We start from the raw sequence: 18,242 nt of genomic DNA, 5'->3' as shown, positions 1-18,242 counted from the left end.
ATGGGAACTCCCAATGCTGTTTTTTCTAAGTGTCTTTTCTCCTAGATGTTCTGTGCTAAAAAGGCAGCATAGCAAAAAGCTATGATGGAAACTCTTCTGTCACTGTGTCATATACATAGTCCTTTTCTGCTGAAGAACATATTTTAAATAATTTTGAGTAGAAATCTAGAAAGTTTATAAGAGTAAAATATAAGGTAATTTTATCAATGGGAGATTGTAGATCATAGATGTTTAGCTTTAAACATCTCTTCATAGAGATATAAAATAGCATCATTATTATATTTTACAAAAAATACATTCTTTTTTTTTTTTTCAAAATAATCCTAACTGCACCACTCTGATTGCCATGATACATTGCTTTCCTTAGTATAAATAATGGGATGCCACTAAAACTTCTGATCTAAATCCTTAAAAGCAAGTATTTCTATCTTAAAGTTATGTTGGGATTTTAAAATATTTTATATAAGTGTACATGATCATTTGTGAGAAAATCTATACATTTCACTCACTAGCTTAAATTCCATGTTTAGAAGACGTCATTTTTTCCTCAGTAAAATTGATGTGCATCATTGTTTAGAAGAGGCTGAAGGAATAGCTGCAGGTCTATATTCTACATATTCTGTGGGGAAAAGTAAAAGGTGAGTGCCACCAATCCCGAAATAGCTGTGCAAATTAAAGAAGACCCTAATTTGACTGTCCTATCTCACTCACCTCTAGAAGTACCATGAATAGTCAAAAAGAAAGAGAGAGAAGACTATATATACTGCATGAAAACATGTGCAATTGCCCCTTGATCAGTGTGGGGGTTAAGGTGCTAATCCTGTAAGCAGTCAAAAATCTGTGTGTAATTTAGAGAAGGTTCTCCACCACTCTTCCATATCCATGGATTCAACCAACCATCAATCATGTCGTCTGGTAGCATTTACTATTGAAAATAAGTCACATATAAGTGGAGCCATGCATTGCAAACTCTTCTTGTTCAAGAGTCAACTGTATTTACTATCTTACCTACATACAGATGTGTTATGTTTATTTTTCCTGGTGCCTGCAAACAAGATGAATAAATGGTTGCTGTTTGTTTCTCTTTCCTTGTCCTTCTCGATTTCTCAGGAATGGGAGGTTAATGGAATCATAATCCACAGGCTGTGTCACACTGTGATCACTGGTCAGTGCAAGGTCCCCCCTCTGTTATACTCCCACCACCCTTAATCTTTACTCGCTCCCATCTCTCCTTTTCCAAAAGTATCTTCTACAATGCATTTGACCTATTTTCCTGACTATCTCAAGTAGGAAGACATATTTTCCTTTTTCAAAATCCCATGTTATTAAAGTGTTAGAGCTCTAAATGGCTATGTCTAAACAGATCATTTGTTTGCTAATTTTGATGAAAAGAGCCAGTCCTTAACATCTCATGCAGCATTTACTGCAGACCTTACTCAGGGAAATACAACAAAGGGGGTGAGATGGGGGGATGGGTTGGGGGTTTGGGATGGAAATGCTATAAAATAGGATGATCATTGTACACCTATAAATGTAATAAAATTCATTGAGTTAAAAAAAAAAAAAAAAGAAAAGAAAATACAGTGACCACCAAAGGCTGAGAAACTTCTGGACCATATTTGAGGGACTTTCCAGAAATTTTCTCATTTAATTTTCACCATCATTATAATTCACTTTGATTATCCACATCTTAGAGATGAGAAACACGAAGCTCAGGTAGTTGAGTAACTAATTTAAAGTGGGAAAAGAATGCGCTAATCCTGAATAATTTTATGATCATAAATCCTTTAGTCTGAATAAAATAATGCCTGTATGCATGAGTAAATGAATTAATATGACACATCCTGCCCCTAATAAGATTGTATTTACAATCTGGGGAGTATTTACTATTTGTGGAAAGAAGAACAACTGTGAAACAACTGGGAAATTCAAATCTGACTAATAGTAAAAGCTAAATGTGTTTAAATTAGTCGGGCTATATGAAATCAGCAGAGGTAAGATCAGTGTGAACTCTTTTGCCGGTCACAAAATACAGGCAGTTGTGAATTTGTGAATGAAGGCTATGAGGCTAGGTTGGAAAAGCAGACAGTATTAGAGAAAAGTCATGCTGCTTTCTTGTTTGCTTTTTGCTTTGCTCAACATGCACAAAGCAAATATCTGCTGATTGAAGCTCACTTATGCCAAAGTCAATAAAAAGGATGGTAGAACAGCAAGTGAAGCCTTTCTGATTCACGATGCCAATTTCATAATCAATAGTGGTAGCAAAGCTACAATGACTGGCATTGACTATTAAGATGCACTGAAATGAACTATGAAGGCTGTTTTTTTATACCTTTGCCCTATTTTCTCTCTCACACATATTTGTGGCCTCATGAAGTAGGTTCATTCACTATTGGTCTGGCTGGATTTTAATAAACATATAATTTTTAAAAATTTCTGTGAAGTGATTTACAAAGAAAATAAGTATCTATACACTGGGCTCTGTTATGGATAAAATGTAGCCTATTTATAGACTTTCCAATAACAAGCTTTCCTACACAACTTCTATATATTACTATGTTTGTATGTGCCTTTGTATAAAAAATAATATTGGTTTTGCTCCACTAGATTTGAATAAATTATTTAGACAACTTATATAAAATGAGAATATACAGTCAATAAATTACATTTATATAAGTATATGATTGTTTATATATTAACCTTCGCATACATGTTTAAATGTCTGTGGACCTACTTTTATACAACCCCTCTGACCTATATTTTGCTTTTTATTAATGGCACCATAATCTTTGTTAAATTGAAGCAACCCTTTGTGAGAGATGCTGAGTACCACACTAGTTTAGAGAAGGAATCTGGCATGAGACAAACCTGGGAGTGAATCGTTTGTCATTTACTAAGTGAGTAGAATATGCTTCATTATTTATTTGTTTTCTCACCTGCAAAAAAAAAAAAAAAAAGGAAAATAATCATAAGAAAAATTCATGTGTTTTCCTTTTAGATTTAAAAGAAATAATGCTTGTCAAATCACTTCCAACATACCTGGCATAAGGAAACATTTATAGAAAAACATAAGGAAAAATGATAGCTATTAAGGCTAACTCTATTATTTTTATCCATTAGAACCTGGCTTATTCACAGCTAATGAGTCACAATTTACAAAGAGATGTTTGAAATTGAAAAAACTATTTGGAAAATTCAGAACTTTCAATTTGGATATGAGAGACAATGAAATTAAGGTACTGGCAAAAAAAAAAAAAAAAAATCAATTGCCTATTTCAATTTACTGTCTGAGACGTGACCCAACTTAGTTCAAATGTAGTCAGACAGAGAGACGAAAAATGTGCATTTATAGAACAGTTATCACCTTGGTTTTGTATTATTCATTCTCCCTCATTTGTTCTCTAGCACTTGACATGCCTTTAATGCATTTTTATTTTTTTTTTTTTTATTTTTTTTTTTTTTTTGTCTTTTTGATATTTCTTTGGGCCGCTCCTGCGGCATATGGAGGTTCCCAGGCTAGGGGTCCAATCGGAGCTGTAGCTGCCAGCCTACACCGGAGCCACAGCAACGTGGGATCCGAGCCGCGTCTGCAACCTACACCACAGCTCACGGCAACGCCGGATCATTAACCCACTGAGCAAGCGCAGGGATCGAACCCGCAACCTCATGGTTCCTAGTCGGATTCGTTAACCACTGCGCCACGACGGGAACTCCCTTTAATGCATTTTTAGTTGGGCATTTTATTAATTAAAATTTCAATTAATCTAAAGTTACTCAGGAAGATGGGAAGCTGCCAAATTTGTTGTTTTTTTTTTTTTTCTTTGAAAACTACATTGTGCAGTAATATTCATAGCTACACCCACTCTCTAGCAATTTTGAGTTGTGTGGAATGAGTCATACAGACATATGCATGTGTATTTTTAACTGGCTAGAAAATGTCATGCCCATCTAATTCTTGGTCTTCCAAATACATGCACTTGCTGGGCTTTAGGCCTCTTCGTTACATGCATGGAATGCGAGATAGGGACTGCTATTCTGCCATGTATATAAGTTATTAAGTTATTCTTTAATCACCCAGAGAAACTCTTTGGTGCTTTGAAAGTGTTCTTTTAATGAAACTGTGAAAATGAATACAGGAAACCTCATTTAAAGTCAGAAAATCCTGGAGTTCCCGTTGTGGCACAGTGGAAACAAATGCGACTAGAAAACATGAGGTTTTGGGTTTGATTCCTGGCCTTGCTCAGTGGGTTAAAGGACCCAGTGTGGCCATGAGCTGTGGTGTAGGTCTCAGAGGAGCGTTGGATCTGGTGTTGCTGTGGCTCTGGCATAGGCCCGCAGCTGTAGCTCTAATTCGACCCCTAGCCTGGGAACCTTCACGCGCCTGGGGTGTGGCCCTAAAAAGACAAAAGACAAAAAAAAAAAGTCAGAAAATCCTGAAGGGGTAGCTCTTAGGATTGTGTCCTTCATGGTAGAAGCAGGAAGATTGCCTTCTGACCTAGCAGCTAGCTGCCCACTGCCCTCAGCAAATTCCTCCTTCCCTCTATGAAAGCAAGACCCTTTCCTCTGCTCCCTGAACTTATCTATGCTTCTCCATAGTTTGCTTGTCCCAAATTGCAATTTCTCTGCCATTCCCGAAAAAACTCATTTTGTTAGTAAAAAAAACTGGCTCTTTTGCTTTTGGAAGGTCGACCAAACCTACCATTGTGTTTAATAGATTGTTGTTAGAAAGCCTAAAAGATAAAGCTGTTATTTAGATTATAGAATGTGAGGCTGCCTATTAATTGAGATATTTTGATATTTTTGTTTGATTTTGCATCCCATATAAAATAACAACATGTATGTGCAAATACGGATATCTCATGTTTGGATTTTGCTAAGAGTGAGGATTCCCAAGAACTCTGAGTAAAAATTTTGATCAGATTGATCAAAAATATTCTTGAATGATAAGAAAAACTTTAAATTACATTTCCAAATTGTTTAATGAAATTATATGCTAATTATCCACTATTGCATTAAGTGCCCCATAATCAGTAGGTTTGGCTATCATTTCATCAAAGCATCTGTTTCTGGGTCAGGCTATGACTTTCATGTTCTGTAAATAGTTATACATTTCTAGCTTTTGTTAAAGTTCTTTTGACAGTTCCCTCACCCTGAAACTTATTCAGATCTTGAGAAAATCAAATATCTTGGGTCAAGACTGTCTCACAGTCCACATTAACGGTAGAGCCATTTGAAGCAAACTGATCTAACTGCTCTTGCTATTCATTCTAATTTCCTTAATCATGCTGATGTAAACAGAAAATAAAGATATCTTGTTTCTTCAGCCAAATATCATCAAAACTTTGTAAGAATAGACACTGTGCCCCCAAGTTTACACCCTCTCCACCCACCCTCACCTCTGGGGAAAGTGAGGCTCTTTTGACTCCAGGCCAAGTCAAACTTACTTTGCCTGAGATTCAAGTTCCTTTGCGTTCTGGCCACTCCCACCTTTCTAGCATAGCCTCTACTCTCCTGCAGGAAAGATTCCTCATTTCCTCAAACACTCAACACATCCCAGCTTTTACATATGCATAGTCCTCTGAGGAAAAGAGATACTGTTAATTCAGCTGGCATATTGGTTGTATAGTTGGAAATGCAGGCAATGGGGCTGGAAAGGAATTGAATCTAAAGTATGAAAGGTTTCGCCTTTTGGCTCTTGAATTTGAGTTGCTTTTATTAAGCAATGTAAATATATTTATGATATTTTTTAGTAAGAAAGTACTGTAAAAAGAACAGCTAGGCAGCCATATATGAGAAAGCTCAGAAGTAATAAAAAAGTGATAAAATACTGAATGAGGAGAATGCATTTGAATGGAAAGGAGGGATAAGAGAAGATTATATTAATAAGAGCATAAATTCATATCCTAGCTCCCTTGTTTACCAGCTGCATGGATTTGGACAAGTTATACAATTGCTCTATGCTTTACCTCATTTTATAAATGAGGATAATAAAGCTGCTGCTCATGGATTTGTATGAAGATGAGAATTTAATTGAAATAATCCATATAAAGTTTTAGCATAGCGCCTACCTAGTAGTTGGTTCTCAAGAAATAGTGCCCGTTTCACTATTATTACTACAAAATCAAATGAATTTGACAGCATATTGGCTATGTTGTCAAGACAAAAGACAGAATAGGAAGGCATTCCAGGACTTCTAGCTTCAATGCCTGGAATAAGAATGATATCAACTGAATTGAGAGCACAAGATGCAAAAAAGCTGGATGAAGGAAGATAGTACAGTAATGCTTTGTTACAGTTTTTATTTTGAAGGGTTGATCGGCTGTCCAGGTAGAACTTAGTCCCGTAAGCAGACCAGTGGCCCTGGTGCTTAAGAACTAGCTGCCAATTCACCATGTTATACATAATCAGCTATGACAAGATCTGAACAGATAACTGTATTTTTAATTTTGTTTTTGATTTTTATCCAGTGGATAGTTTTCATTAAACCAATCATCATGATCATACAGTAGGTTTAATACAGTCTAATCAAAGAAATAAATCATTTCACAATCAAGACTTGTAGTCTCATGGATACAGACTCTGAGTCATTTCTTACACTTATATAATCACATTGTATGTTTATTTGGAAGAGGAATGCAGGCATAATTTTGTGCATTTTCATTTGTAGAAAAATGTTTTAGTTACCTTAGGAACACTAGCGATGACTCAGGGAATCTCCCCGTAATCAATTCAGGGAATTTCCCCAATGTTGACAACTCCAAGAATTGAACTGCACTGTTTGACTTTAGCTGGGTCCTCAATGAAAATAGCATTATTCATATCTTGGTGATTTGCCAGAACATGCACCATAACGATTATTCTAAAATGTCCCATTTTCTTCCACTTCTCTCTTCCATTCCTTTACCTGTCTCTTTCTGATGATCACATTACCTTTTCCTTTGAAAATTCAGTTTAGTTTCTCAATCTTGCCTGTTTTATGTAGGAAAATAGGTGTGATTTCTCTCATTGTCTCCAATCTCTATCTTGCTTTAAGATAAATCATTTTAGGATTTTCTCTTCTGCCCATTTAAAAGGTACATGTTTTGAAAATAGGCCCTTCTGGAACAACTGCAAGATCTGTCCCCCTGGTTATCTTTTCATTTTAACATCTTCAATCTCATTGCTTCTGCTTTTAAATGAATCTAGTCTATAGTTTCTGAATCATTACACAATGAAATGTTGTGTGTCTCATAATAAAAAAAATATTAAATTACTTCCTCCCAAAGATTAAAAAGCACAAGATAACTTAATAATGAAGCAACACAATAAAAAAGTTATTCACATTAGCCTTCATCCCTACTTTTAGAAAAAAAGTTGTTTTCTCTTCCCCTTAACATCTTTAATTTTCGTTTTCTAAATGCCTTATAAGATACTGCTCCTACAATGCCTTGTGTTGGATTGATTTTTATGTTCTCTATCTTGCTATATAGCAATCACCTTGAAATCTGACTTCACTTTTCATACATTCTCGTATAAGTATTGATCATAAAATAAGGATGAAATGACATGTATTTGAAGCCAAGCTGCATTAAGACTCCTATTTTAAAAAGAAAATGTATGGTAACTCTATTTTTCCTTTTCTAGTGAACCGCCATACTGTTCTCCGTAGTGGGTGCATCAATTTACATTTCCACCAACAGTGTAAGAGGGTTCCCTTTTCACTGTACCCTCTCCAGCTTTTGTTATCTGTTGACATTTTAATGACCATTCTCCCCCATGTAAGGTGGTACCTCACTGTACTTTTGATTTGCATTTCTTTAATAATTAAGAATGTTGAGCATCTTGTCATGTGCCTATTGGCCATCTCTATATCTTAAAAAGAAAGCTTATAAAAATGAAGGCTATATTTAAGGTAATATCTGATCTTTTATGTGAACAAAAACCCAGCAACTGGGTTTTCAGACATGATATTTTCAAACATTTTGGGGAAGAGAAAGAAATCGCTTTATTGCATTCATTATTCTTGTTGTGTCTGGTCATTTGATTACATGTGCCATACATATGATTTAATCATTCCGTAAACACATTAAGTATTGAGGCTAGGCATTTGCTCCTTGTTCCTATCTCCTTCACAGGTTGAAGTTTTACAGTTAAAAATAATTTATTTTTGGAGTTCCCTGGTGACCTGGTGGTTAAGGATTCAGTGTTGTCACTGATGTGTCTTGGGTTACTTCTGTGATATGGGTTTGATCCCTGACCTGAGGAACAGTCATATGCCATGAGTACAGCCAAAAATAAATTTCTTTCTGAGGGCAGGAAAAATGGGTAACTTGCTATTTAATAGGTATAGAGTTTCAGCCACACATATGGAAAAATTCTAGAGATCTGCGATAACCATGCTGGGCTTATATGTAACAATATTGTACCACACACTCAATGTGCTAAGAAGGTAAATCTCATGTTACGTGCTTTTTACCACAATAAAAAAATAACTTCTATGAAACACGTGAGTCTTTCAGTCTTTACCAACTTCCTTATAAAGCCCATAGGAGAGGATGCATTCCATCTCCAGGGTCCTGTAATATGGGCCTTAAAGTGTGGTCCAAAGACTCCTGCCTGTCTCTGAGCTGGAATGAGTCTAAAAATTGAGAGTATGCACTTTGACATTTTCACAGAAATGTGACATTGCTGTATTTAATTTTTTTATTTTACAACAGTGCACCTCTGCAATAGATCAGAGAGAAAAAAAGTCTTTTCTCACAGATAATTTGAAAAGCAATGCCTTACAGTGCTTCCCACTGGAGATTTGTTCCCAAGTTCCTGTAATGCCAGAACTTGTGAATATAACTTGATACTTAAAGGATTTTTAGTACAAGAAAATGGAAATAATTACTCTCTATAATGGAGAGTATCCTTGTGGAATTCAGTGCCCCCAGAAGATGATATAAGCTGAAAACCTAAATAGCTATAAAAGACATGTAAATCATTTTCAGGCTGTTGGAAAATTATGATTTATCCATAAAGTAAAGGTGACCCAGGTTTATCACTTACTTTTACAGCAAATTTTGGGGGTCAAAGACTCCTTTGAGAATCTGATGAAAAATATGTATTCTTCCTGAGAAAAAAATTTAAAAGGTGGACATAGACAAATATTTGCATAATAATTTGGGGATGTTTATGGTTTAAGTTAAAGGGAGCCTGATTAAAAGTAGTACACAGTGAGTAGATCTTAAAATTTCTCATCACAAGAAAAAAACTAACTATGCATGGCCAATGGATGTTAACTAGTTTTATTGTGGTAATCATTTCACGACATATACAAATAGTGTTGTACATCTGAAACTAATATAATATGTTAATTACATTTCAGGGGTTTTTTTGTTTTTTTTTTTTTTAAGTAATGTACAGGAAGATTTTGGCATTTAGATTTCTACACAATGGGAGTTTGTTTTAACCTTGAACCATAATCACTTTCTTATTGTATGGTGAACACTATGAAGCATGTCTTGGTTTCTGGGGCTTGGTGAGACACAGACCTTGGTGCTTGAGGAAGAGGAAATACAAAGATAAGTGGGGAAAAGCAGCAAGCCCATTCGAACTGAGAGAAAATGCTGCTGCAACAAAAACTCACAATGACAGATACCTTGGAAAGAGCTGGCCTCTCTCCATAGCTGGTCCCTACCCATCAGTTAGACTCTCACATCTACATGCCATAAACTCCCTTCCTTACTGCCTCAATTTCTTTTCTCTTCTTTTTCTTTCCTTTTCTTTTCTTCTTCTTTTTTTAATGGTCACATCCTGGACATATGGGAATTCCCAGGCCCAGGACTGAGTCTGAGCCACAGGTGCAACCTACAACATAGCTACAGCAACGCCAGATCCTTTAACCCACTGCACTGGGCTGAAGATTGAACCTGTACCTCTGTAGCAACTCGAGCTGCTGCAGTCAGATTCTTAACCTACCACACCACAGTGGGAACTCCTCCCTCATTTTCTTAGGTGAGCCTTACTCATTTTTCATGACTCAGAAAAATAATGATAGTAATTATGATGATGATAACAAACTAATGATAATAATTGCTAACATTCATTGAGTGTTTGGTTTATTAGGTGACAGTTTTTATAACCCCACCACACCCATACACACACATATATGAATAAAATTTTCTCTTTCAATAGCCCCGTAAAGGAGGTACCATTTAACAGATGAAGAAAATAATGCAAGAGGTTAATTAATTTGCCCAGGATGACATCATTGTTAAGTGGTAGAAATAGAATAGAGATTTCATCTTTGCTGTGATTTCTAGGCTAGGTTCATTTCATTTCCTGTGTGGTCTCAAAGCAGCCTGTGTTGATCCGATCATAAATCATATCATAATCGTAGGTTAAAGTAACTTACAGTTCATGGAAGACTTCTCCAACCAGACCATGAACTCCATAATGGGAAGAGGCTGCACAGAGAGGCACTCAATAAATACTTGTTGAATACACGTAAAAATGAATGAATAAATGCTTAAATGAATACATGAATCTCATTAATTAAAGACTATAAATAGTTAAAAAAAAAAATCTTGTTAGGAAGAAGTGACATCCTTGTTTTCCAACTTGGTGAATGAAAGTTATTTCTGTTGTTTATGGAACAATGGAACAGCATTTCCCTTGCCTACTCTGAGCAGATCCTACAGCCGCAGATTAATAGAAACAATGGACTTCATCTCCATTTCTCTCTTTGTATCAAATGGAAACTCCTTCATTGAACATGAAGCTCTATCAAAATAATGCTATTTTCCAAAGAGAAAAATCATTCAATATCTCATTATTAATCTCTGTAGTAACAAATATTTTGCACCAGGTTTTCTTGTGATTGAGTTGTCAATCTCATTCGACTCAATTTAGTTCTAAGTGACAATCTTTTTTTTTTTTTTTTTTGCTTCTCAGGGCCACACTTGTGGCTTATGGAGGTTCCCGGGGTAGGGGTCAAATTGGAGCTACAGCTGTTGGCCTACACAACAGCCACAGCAACTCAGCATCCAAGCCATGTCTGTGACCTACACCACAGCTCACAGCAAGGCCGGATCCTTAACCCAATGAGCGAGGCCAGGGATTGAACCCGCAACCTCATGGTTCCTGGTCGGATTCATTTCCGCTGTGCCACAAAGGGAATTCCCTAAGTGACAATCTTGCCTAGTGATGTGATTCATGAGTATAGCTTTCCCTCCTAAGAGCAAATTTTTACAATGGCCTATTCACTGACATTTTGCTTTCAATTCTTCCGTTCCAATCTTTCGCATAGACACCAAATTTCTCTTAAAAAAGAATGTTGTCACCATGGTGTTCCCTCCTCAAAACTTTCAATAATTTTCTCACCTACAGAGTCAAGGTCAGATTTCTCAGCCTGATGTTCAAGGCTTCCAGAGTCAGTCCAAATTTGTGTGCATCTTGTGCATCTCTTATTTCTGATGCTTCTTTTACATCATCTTTCTGTTTCTTGTTCTCTGGATGTACCTTACTCAATCTAATAAGGTACCATGCACTAGGAATAACACTGAAAAACTTTTCTCTTCCTTCTTGAATCTCCCTATTCTACTTGTCTAATAGACCTAATATAAACTCCATCATCTCTACTGAGGGCTCCAGATTATGCTAATTTTCTCTCTTTTCGGTTTGTGGGAATTATTTTTAACACTATTTATTTATCATCTGATTTTATACTATCTGTGACTTTTTTTCTTGTATATTTTTCACTTATTCATGCCTTCCTTTCTTGATGGTCGGCATTATAAGAGCAGAGACCATGTCTTAGGCTTCCGCTGCATTCCATCGGCTCTAGTTTCAATAATGAGGGTCTAAAAAGTATCTGTTGAATGCACATACTTATGCTCCTGGGGTGAATGTTTGATGAGAGGTACTGAGAGCAGCACATAATTCCAGTCAGGAAACGTGCCAGGCTGAGTCATTCAGCAGCTGCAACATGTTTGCAATGTATTTCCTTATCTGGGTGTGAGAATTAGGAATGAAGAAATCTCGCCTTGAAGTGTAGTGGATAAACTTGGGTTTTGTGCCTTCTTTTAATTTAATAATGATTTTTAGAGCTATTGCTGTGCATGATTCCATTTTCCCCTTTATTCTGTATAGATAACATGATTTTGGCTGCAAGTAACAAAAATGCTTTCAGTAATAATAAAAAAATCATACCAAAAGAACAGGAAACAAAGGAAAAGTCCAGAGATAGCATGGTTTCAAATTTGGTTAATTGTGTAAATTAAGAATGTTGTCTGGGGCAAAATTTCTTCTATCTTTCTTTTCTCACACCTCCTACCAGACTGGTATAATTCCCTCAGGCTGAGTCTCTTTTTATTTTATTTTATTTTTTTCTTTTTACAGCAACATCTGCAGCATATCGAAGTTCCCAAGCTAGGGGTCAAATTGGAGCTGCAGCTGAGGACTACGCCACAGCCGCAGGAACACCAGATCTGAACCACATCTGTAAACTGCACCACAGCTTGCAGCAATGCCAGATCCTTAACCCACTGAGCGAGGCCAGGGATTGAACTGCATCCTCCTGGGACTATGTCCAATCCTTAAACCAATGAGCCAAAATGGGAGCTCCCCGAGTTTCTTTTTAATTGCGAATTGGCTGTCACAGATTCATTTCTTTACTGAAGACACCACAAGTGTTCAGTGGGAGAAAGAATCATTTCTTCTTTGGTAACTCTATTTGGAGTGAAGAAGGCTTTTCCAGAAGCCCCTTAGCAGATTTCTTCTCATGTCTTATTAGTTGAAACTGGATTACACGCCCATCTCTAAAGCAATAAATGGAAGAAAGAAGGAGACTACTACATTTATTGTGGCTCCAAGGGAATTCTGGTCACAGAAGATGAACAGATGGATATCAGAACAAAACCGAGGCTTTTCAGTATGCTCAAAGTGGAAATGTCTATTAGCAAAACAATCAACAGTTGGTCTTAGACCCAAAGACAATATTAGCAATGACCCCTCTCAGAAAGGTAAGCAACGTGCCTCCCTGCCTTATTTGTTTTCAAAGGACTGAAAAGGCTAATGCATTTTCTAACTCTGGGGGATACCACCCAGCTCATCAGTGGTTGGGATTCTCTGCCAGAACACTTTAATAGTCTAAATGACCATAAATTATATATATTGTTTGCATTAAAGTATTGGCGATGACTAAGCCCTGAGGTTTCTCTAGGGCACCTTTTTAAAGTAATACATTTTAGGCTAGATGCCTTCCTTAGCCAACTTATAAAACAGAGAGATCTTATGCTCAGTTATTCTCACCTCTTCCTTCTGTTCCTTTCTCTCACCCACCCAGATGACCTCAAACCTTCCAGAGTCCAAAGCTATGTCAAAATCTGCTCTAAGAAGTATTCTAATGTCAGACAATTATGCTGGAAGGTGAGTTTGAACATGTGTTCTTCTACCTACAACATGTAAATGAAAAAATAATTTCTAATGGTAGAAAGCAGGGTTTCTGGTTTTATATGTCAAAATTGTAGTTATCAGCTAAGAGAGTGTGTACAATACTGTAAGAGATTTAGGAGTTTTCTGCCACCCTATACTATTCTATGTAAGATTAAAGCTGTTGCAAATATTTTAATTAACCAGGTAAAATCTACATGAGTGTGTGTGTGTATGTGTGTATAAGAGTGCGTGTATGCATAATGTGTGCGAAATGGAGAAACAGGTCGAAATGCGTGTTTTATATTGTGATCCTAATTAGGTTTATATATACTATCTCCATCCGTCAGTTTATAGCAGATTTTCTCCAAATACACAAAGTAATTAAGTTGGGTATATATAGGGACAGAAACAGGATGGTGTTCTAATGTCACTTGGAAATAATTTTGTGTCTGAGAGATTGCTTCTCAAAAATATTTTCTCAAAGATTATAAAACAAGTAATGTCACCACAATATTTCCACTCTTTTTTTCTTCTTAAAATCTCTTTCAACCTATATCATCATCTGTTTAATTGAGCTGAATGCCACACATACAATACCCAGAGTCACTGAAATGTGCAGATGCCTCATGAGTTTTGTGTAAACATTAAAAAAAAGTTTAACTCAGATGATGTCAGATTTCTGACAGGTATTGTGCTGCACGAACTTCATTATACTTTCTCTACATTCTCTTTGGATAGACCGATATGAAAATGATCTGTCTCTAATCTGTCAAGGAGAAGGAATACTAATTAGAATAAAGTTTTCAACAGAATAATTTATGATTTCTAAGAATAAATCATGATCTCTTCGTCAAGTCGCTATGAGAAATTGAGACATACTTTGTATATAGAGTTTTAGCGAACAGACTAATTTAGCACAAGAAGTCTTTGCAAAGTCTTTGCCAACTCAGCTGCATTGACCTCAGTAAAAGCCCTTCCCAATTTGGGCCCCTACAAAGTATTTAAAGGGCTATAGTTCTATTATCTTACTTACCACAGTGCACTGTATTGATTTGTAAATTTTTCTCAACAACAAAACTTTGGGACTCAAGGAGCATTTCTAAATAATCTCTGGGTGCCCAATATTCAGCCATGGTCTAGCTCACATTAGGAGCTCAATGCCCATTACAAATGCCCTCCTCATTTTTGGCTCCTTAATTTAAATCACTCTGGTACTCAGAATTGGAGTTATGCAGGACCCTCCATGAAAGGGGATAATGGGAGTTAAGGCCCCCTTGTGTAGGGTTTTTCCTCTTTGTAGCCTGAATTAGGCTCTATTAGAGTGCTCTTACATTCTGTTCTTTCTTATTTCCAAGTTCATTCATTCAAAATATCTTTATTTGATATCTACTCTATGCCAGTCACTGCTTTAGGCTCTGGGATTCACCTGTGAATGAACCAGATGGAACCCTGCTTCCGTGGAGTTTACATTCAATTTGGAGAGACAGAGAAATAATCAAATAAGTATACAAAATAATGCCAGGTCGTGAAAAGTGTCCTGAAGAAAAGCACAGAAGAGGAGTTCCCACTGTGGCACAGTGGGTTAAGAAACCGACTGCAGTGGCTCAGGTTTCTAAGAAGGTGCAGATTCAGTGCCCAGCCTGGCACAGTGGGTTAAAGGATTTGGCATTGCCACAGCTGTGGTGTAGGTCACACCTGTGGCTCAGATTCATTCCCTGTCCCGAGAACTTCCATATGCCCTGGGCAAAGCCATAAAAAGAAAATTAAAAACAAAACAAACCAAAACAAAAAAAAAAACCCTTAATGTATAGAATATAAAGGGACAGAAAGTTTCAAGAGATGCCATGTTTAGATAAAGTGGTCAGGCCATTTTTCCAAGGTGGTTATAGTTGATCAGAGACAGTGGATATGTGGAGAAGGGATGTTCTAAGCAGAAAACAGTAAAGACAGCAACCTGAGATAGAGCATGTGTAGTGCACTTGAGAAGTAACAAGAAGAATTGTTTGGCTTTAGCACAATAAGCAGATGGAAGCATGGTAGGAAGTGAGACGAGAGGTCATGGACATCTGACACTTTAGGATTTTGAAGGCAGTGGTACAAGCCCTGGACATTACTCTGATATATACACACTTATCCGTGTATTAATATAGTGGGGCATTATTTTCATATGGGTAACCACTTATCGTTTTGAACTGACGAAATGTGATTTGTTTGTAAAAGAGTTACTCTGATGTCTCTGTAAATTACAAACTAGAGGAAGGCGAGAGTGAAAACGGATAAACTGATACAAAGGCAGACGACCATAATCTAGGCTCAGAGTGGTGGTAGTTTGGACTAGTAGATTAATAGTAGAATGAGCGAGGAATTGTTGGTTTCTAGATTTATTTGGAAGGTCAGCCAATGGGAAATATGGATAGATTAGATGAAGGTTGAGAGGAAGAGAAAGTAAAGGGTGGCTCCATGAGTTCTGGCCTGAGCAGTTGGGAGAATGATAATATTAGTGAGATAGGTAGCCTGTGCGATGGGCAGGAGGAAGGCAGAGAGGAGCTTGTTTTGAAATGGAGAGGGAATTGAGCATTCATGATGAAGCTTTTTTTAAGTTTAGACACCAAACTGGAGTGTCCTAGATTTGGGGGATATGGGGAAAGCTGGTAGTTTAAATTTGGGACTTATTAGTGCTTTTAAGCCATGGATTCAACACTACTCACCTAGGGATTAACTACAGACAAAGAAAGGAAGACATAAGAGAGCAAGACCTGAAGTGCTCCAAATTTACAGGTCAGGAAGAGGAAGGTAACCTAGAGAAAAAGACTGAGAGGAAGCAGCTATTGAAGAAAACCACGTGGAGGACCTGTCAGGGAAGTTGAAAAGAAAGAAAGAAAAAAAGATAGCAATATCTAGTGATAACCTATTTTTGGGGTGTGTGCTTCGAGTAATTTCTTCTCATTTGCTGTAAACGTCAAAAAGTGAGATTGATTTTATGACCTAACCAATGTATTAGAAACACTCCACCTCTAATTCTCACATTACATCTCCCCAGCCTGTAAAGTGATGTCTAAATGGTCCATTGTGGGAAAAGCTGTTCCAGCTTCCATCAGCTGTTAGCTGACTTACCTACACTTAGCTTACTGTACAACACAGGTAAGGAGCCAAGATGCTTGGACTGTGTGCATTAGATTTACTCAAACCCAATCTATGAGGAATAGTTCATCTATTTAGGTCAATTTTGCTAAAAATTTATAAATGATTTGAAAGTACTTACAGAAAATGCCTTCTTACTGTCCTCTCAGCAACTGGCTTGATTGTTTCCCATTCTCTCCTTAAAATGTGCTGATTCATGATCCTAGTCAGCAATTGATCCCAGCCAGTCTTCTCTTTACAATGCCCGTGCCCTCCTGCTCCTTCTTGGATTAAGATGCTTCTCAAAATAGCATTTGTTTCCAACCTGTATATGGCAGTTGTATTTATCAGGACAATACCTAACTTGAAATATTTATAAGTTGATATAATATGAAAACAGAATACACTGCATTGGTAAGTACTGATGAAAGTGGGTTGCTAAAATAATTCTGATGATTTGGTGTTAGAGAGATTGACACAAAGTCCCCCCAAACCCAGTTCCCCTTCCAAGTTTACGTTAACCCCTCTCTCCAAAATCTTATTCCCTTTCTTGTCTCCTTCCTGTTCCCCTCAGCATTGAGGGCTATCAAAGAAAAGGGGGGATTGAAACCAAGCAGGACCCTGCAGGGCTCTCTTGGATATAAAATCCTCTTTGTGTTCCCTGTTTCTTGTTTATAGAAAAAGGTTTTAGTCGCCTAGGGCTTCTCTCAGCTCCAAAGAGCAGATTCAAGCAGTTACTAATTAGGGAAGTGAGGAAACAAAGAAACAAAGGAAAAGCAATGATAGTTTAAACAGTGGTTCAGTGATAAAACAGAGTCCTAGGTTCTCCTCAAGGGTTAGATGTCACAGTCCAATGCAGATCTTTGAGTGTTCCGCAGAAACTGAGACCTCCACCCAGGTGGTGGATGGTGATCTCATGCTGACCATGAGCATGTGGACTCCAGACTAGTTGGAACAAGATGGTTGATGATTACAATCCCCAAAATATCATCCCGTTATCTCAGCACCAACCAATCAGAAGAAAAATCTATGCGCTGTAACCCTCACTCCAAGTATTGCCTTTAAAAATCCTTTTCTGAAAGCCATTGGGGAGTTTGTGTCTTTTGAGCATCAGCTGCCCGTTCTCCTTGCGTGGCATTCTGCAGTCAACACCGTACTTTCCTTCACCACAAACAGTAGATTGGTGTCAGCAGATTGGCTTTGCTGTGCATAGGCAAATAGACCCGAGTTCAGTTCAGTAACAAGATAACTGAAAATTAGGGTGAAATTATAAAGATTAATGAAGGGTTGCAACCAAGTCCTGAATTGTAATCAAGTTTTGAATTCAGATTGCTTCACCTGTCTCTTCAAGCTCTCCTTATACTGGGAGGAAGGAAAAGAGGGGAGGAAAGAGGGATACAAAATGAAATCCATAAAGGAAGATAAATAAATAAATAAGTAAATAAATGAATAAATAAGTTGGGACTGTGAATAATGTATTTTGTATGTGAGTCACATGAGAGAGACAATATAAAACTTTAAAGAAAATGCCATGTCTGTCTCTCTACATCCAACTATTGGCAAGAAAATGCACATGTATTTTTTAAGTTAAAATGTTTAAAAGTTGTATGTATCATTTTTATTAGGTACACTATAAAACTTTTATACCTACTACTGATTTTCTTATTATATTGGTATTTATGTGTATGCATATATGTGGCTTAGAATAACCGATTAGTGTTATT

At 37.0% G+C, this 18,242-nt stretch overlaps 1 protein-coding gene across 1 annotated transcript in view; it reads left to right on the top strand.

The window, feature by feature from the left end:
* Positions 1 to 17,934, top strand: part of COX7B2 (cytochrome c oxidase subunit 7B2) — a 358,064-nt gene extending 340,130 nt beyond the window's left edge. The window contains exons 4-5 of the transcript XR_014812379.1: positions 13,310 to 13,392; positions 14,799 to 17,934. The gene's annotated coding sequence lies outside the window, so the exon portion shown is untranslated. The remainder of the gene's footprint in view (positions 1 to 13,309; positions 13,393 to 14,798) is intronic.
* The last annotated feature ends 308 nt before the right edge of the window (positions 17,935 to 18,242 follow it).

The sequence above is a fragment of the Sus scrofa genome, chromosome 8, assembly GCF_054392235.1.
Source record: "Sus scrofa isolate SSC_HxYL_T2T_F1_AM1 chromosome 8, Sscrofa_HxYL_maternal_Yorkshire_Landrace_v2.0, whole genome shotgun sequence".
Lineage (NCBI taxonomy): Eukaryota > Metazoa > Chordata > Mammalia > Artiodactyla > Suidae > Sus > Sus scrofa.
This window is presented reverse-complemented; position numbering and strand designations above follow the sequence as displayed.